The sequence below is a fragment of the Adiantum capillus-veneris genome, chromosome 10 (genome assembly GCF_014529385.1).
Source record: "Adiantum capillus-veneris isolate H3 chromosome 10, ASM1452938v2, whole genome shotgun sequence".
NCBI classification, from domain to species: Eukaryota; Viridiplantae; Streptophyta; class Polypodiopsida; order Polypodiales; family Pteridaceae; genus Adiantum; species Adiantum capillus-veneris.
Window position 1 is genome coordinate 96,337,467 of NC_140940.1, and position 4,702 is coordinate 96,342,168.

Consider the following 4,702-nt stretch of genomic DNA (forward strand, 5'->3'; position numbering starts at 1 on the left):
AAGGGTTAAAAAAATGAACACGTATCCTTTGTACGTACCAGTGGTATATAAGTGTCAACCAGTTCAAATGTTCTGACTGCTGATGTACACCAGACTTTTCATTTAAAACCGGTATGTTATTTACCTAACCAGTACATGTGAGCACTTAACCACGATGTATAACAGTGAGAAATAAGTGTTAAAAAAAATGAACACATGTCCTTGGTACGTACCAGTGGTATATAAGTGTCAACCAGTTCAAATGTTCTTACTACTGATGTAAACCAGTCTTTTCATTTAAAACCGCTATGTTATTTACCTAACCAGTACATGTGAGCACTTAACCACGATGTATACCAGTGAGAAATAAGTGTTTTAAAAAATGAACACATGTCTTTGGTACGTACCAGTGGTATATAAGTGTCAACCAATTCAAATGTTCTGACTGCTGATGTAAACCAATCTTTTCATTTAAAACCGGTATGTTATTTACCTAACCAGTACATGTGAGCACTTAATCACGATGTATACCGGTGAGAAATAAGTGTTCAAAAAAATTTACTGGATATGTACACCAGTATTTTCCTTTCAAACAAATATGTTTTTTACCTATCTGACATGGCAAACAGTACATGTGAACACTTGACGAGTACATGTGAACACTTAACCACGATGTATACCAGTGACAAATAAGTGTTAAAAGATTTTTACTGGTTATGTAAACCAGTTTATACATATTATACGCGTGTGAAAGTATGCGTCTGCAAACGTATGTTTCAGCAAACATACACGTATGATAAAAACTATGTTTCCATTTATATTCTCCTTCACATCCAATATTTATCTACTCTTAGTCTAGGACCAAATACAGATTCCCCTTATTTCCATTTATAACTTCCTTCATATCCGATTTCATATCTGCTCTTATCAACCCAATTATAGTGAATATAGGTCATGAATGCAAATATTAGAAAACAAAAATGGATATAGTGAAGCAAGTTATTACCTGAGATTGTTCAAGAAGATGCACAGGATGTTTGACATATGAATTTCTTCCACTACGCTTTCTGCACACATCCTTCTTATTGAGTAAAACACGAGCGTTAAGACATTCAAAAAGAGAAGATCAAATCTTTCTTATCAGGTGTTATGAAACCACGATCCATGGGCTGTCGAGCACACAAAGAGATTGGAAAATTGTCATCACTTGTTGCCCTCAACCGATTCTTTGCAGCTATGAAGTTCCTCTTGTGCAAATTTAGCAACTTAGATGTAGCTGAAACATTCACTTTTGATGTAGATATACACTCAACATTCATAAGCATTGTGGTGATGAACCTTTTAAGAAAGAGCTCCTATCCGCTCTTGGGTAATTTGATTGCATCTATTGTGTTGCGTATGCCTTCAACGAAGGTTGTTTGTGCCCTGGGCATTTCAAGGTCTCCAAGAGAAGGATGATTGAAAAACTTGCACAAAATATATAAGCGTGATGCAACATCGAGGGCCTTTGTACGCCGATTGAAGAGCACAACAAGGTCATTGCAAAGTCTTTGACGCTTTGCATCATCAGCACCATTTTGATCATTATCTTCCTCACGTGCTACTTGCTCAAGCTTGTTCTTAGCACGCTACTCCCTCTTTCCCCTAGCATGATATTCCTTGACCGCATCAACAACATACCTAGCACACAGTTCACAGTGAAGCTGAGAGCAGTCACATACAGTGTGATATTCTTGCTCCATGCTAAAGAGGGAGATATTGAGCAAGGTGATAGGCCTACAGAGAGCAAGAGCAGTATATGACAGCAATAGATGTGTGATAGGCCTACAAAGTAAAACAGCAATATGTGCTCCTACACAGAGTTAGAGAGAGACAGGAAAATGAGAGAGCGGGAAGACAAAGAGCTGGCTGACGTGCATAGTTAAGAGCTACAGAGCTGTCTTCTATATTTGAAAAAGAGACGTGGAAATAGTAATGGTGTAAAGAGCCGGCTGACGTGCATAGTTAAGAGGTACAGAGCCATCTTCTATATTTAACAAAAAGCTGTAAAAATTCTATATTTAATTAAAAAGCTGTTCAAAAGAATATACCGAATTGAACTAATAGAGATGGTTTTATGTACCGGTCATAAAATCTATGTCCGAAATAAAGTTTTTGGTTCACCTATTCATGCATCCACCCGATAGTTATTTGGCCTTTGTAAATGGCTACATCAATGAGAATTGAGTTTGGCCATCAAGCTAGGGCCATTACAATTCCTTGTAGTTAATAAGTATCATTTGACTTAGCAAAGGCAAAGATAACTTACTTCAAATTGCATATCAAGCTCTAACCTTATCCATACTTCATGCTTTGAGAAAACGTACAAAGTGTATCACAAGTATATGTGGGGTCAATGGTCGATAATATGGTATAGCATAATTGAACTTCTATTGTGATTCTCCCCTCGCGTTTAGCCCCCCGGGGGGGGGGGGGGGGGAGACGTTTCCCCCTTGAAATGTGTAGGTGTAGCATGTGAGTTCATTGGAAGGGGTTTTTATAATTTCAAAGAGTAGCTAAATAATATTACAAAATGGGATTATTTGTTTTAGATGAATAAAAGCTACAAGCCTACTAAGGAAAAGGGGTCATTTAATTCATGGTAAAATGTGTGCTCTTGAGCACACGTATTATCAGTGAGTGTAATGGTTGTGACAGTTTTGCCTATACAGAGTAGAGAAGAAGCATGTACATACATTCATATATGAATCCCAACAGAGGCAAGCATGCTATGGCGAATGGAGGATAGGATGGTGAAAGGTCAGTGCTCCCAATGCAAAAGGCCATCGTCTGCTGCAAGATGAGGTTTACAAGCATAAACCAGCCAAGGCCTCTCTGCCTTTCCACTGATGAACACACAAAGCTCATCGTTGTTCACACTCAGCAAATGCAAATGCCATCGCTCCACAGGATCGAAGCCGGGTACAGGTGGGAGGCGCCCCCGCACTTCCCATCGTCGACCATGCACCACACTTAACATCATCACTACTGTACTATGTGAGGAAGGCCCACTCAATGCATATGCCACATCCTTGACAACTGCAACCTTAGGATCACCCTCTCCATACCCCCATAGATCATCTGGCCACATGCCTTCCACAAGAGTCCACACCCCCTTCTTGGGATCATAATACTCTCCTGACTGCAACAACATCCGCCCTTCTGTGCTTGCTGTTGGTTGAAACTCACCTCCTGCCACATAGAAGCACTCGCCGAGCATGAACCCGGCCGGATTGACGCTCCTCTCATATATCATCTCTGGAAGCATCTCCCACATCCCTGTCTCCATATTCAGTCTCTCCGCGCTCGTCGCCGCTGCTGGGCCTTCCCCGTTTGCTACATAAACATGTCTCCCCTCATGTGCTGTGGCGAACCCCCATCGGTCCACATGCATGCGAGGCACTGCACGATTCATTTCCCTGCACCATTTCATGTGCCATACATCAAAACCTTGCAGTGCACCTGGCGCTGATGCATCTGGCCACCCCGCAACGAGCCCGTCGCCTCACCGATGCCTCCAAGCGGCAAAACATCAGCTTGATCAGTGAGTTCTAACCTGGAGCGCACAAGGAGGAGATTGGTACCGGTCGCGATCACCTGCGTTTGAGAGGAGAAGGCGTGAATCCTTGTGGGGCAAGGGGAGCGAAAGTTGTAATAGGGGACAAGATGAGGACGGCGATGGTGGGAAGGCCAGAAGCTTTCCGGGCGTGAGCAGTGCAAGATGCAGGCAAAAGGAAGAGGGCGGCGCAAAGGGGGAGGGTGGGAAAGAGCGGAGGCCCAGGAGCGGGAGAGGCTCCGGCATCGGGCAACGGCGTCGAGAGGAAGCGTCGTAAGACATCGCAGAGCTACCTCGTTGGGCAAGCCAGGCAGAAGCTCGCCCTCACACGCCATGTCCGCAGACTCACAAAGAAAAAGATGGGGAAGGGTAGCCCTTTACACGTGTTGAAATCTAAATCTGCGACATGCAAGCGAAGCTCCAAAATAGACAGAAGCCCTTGTGCACGCGATAAAGAGGAAGAGAGAAAGAGAGAGAGAGAGATTGTCGAAGACGACCAGCCGTACTAGTGTACAAGGTAAGGGGGCCAGTATTAGAGCAGCCCCCAACTGCGTTGCACATCATCCCCAATAATAACACATGTTGGGTATATATCATATGGTTGAGGTAGGCGGGCTGGCTGCCCGCAGGATCGTGAGTTCGATAATGAGTTACAACTGTCCCTCGGTCACCATAGTATTTTACTATCGTAATTTTGCAAAGGAGGTCTGCCCTCGCAGCAAAGGTGAGAGGAGATTTTTTTATTGATGGTTTACCACCACAGGTGAACACATAGGCGACTTGGGATATTCCTCTCGCTTGCTTTTAGTACGATGCCATAGTATTGGCCCCTCCACCTTATGTGCCTGCTCGTTGGCCCTCAACACTAAAGACCAGTCACCACGGGTCTTGAATGAAGCCAAGCAATGGGATCATTGATGTGCAATACGGACACAATTTTTATGGCGATGGGTATCCATTGGATGGCGACCGAGTTTACTTTTTAGGGCCAATTTTACTTTTGTCCATGCACCTGTTCACTTTAAACCCACACGGACGCGTGGTTAACACATCAGTTTGCCAACGGTGGGGTCATCAGCTTGAAATTTTGATGCCCAATTGGGGAGCGAGAAAGTCAACGTCGTCTGA

At 43.7% G+C, this 4,702-nt stretch overlaps 1 pseudogene; it reads right to left on the bottom strand.

Moving 5' to 3' along the window:
• Positions 1 to 2,211: 2,211 nt before the first annotated feature.
• On the bottom strand, positions 2,212 to 3,943 carry LOC147449305 (F-box/kelch-repeat protein SKIP20-like; annotated as a pseudogene).
• Positions 3,944 to 4,702: the final 759 nt, after the last annotated feature.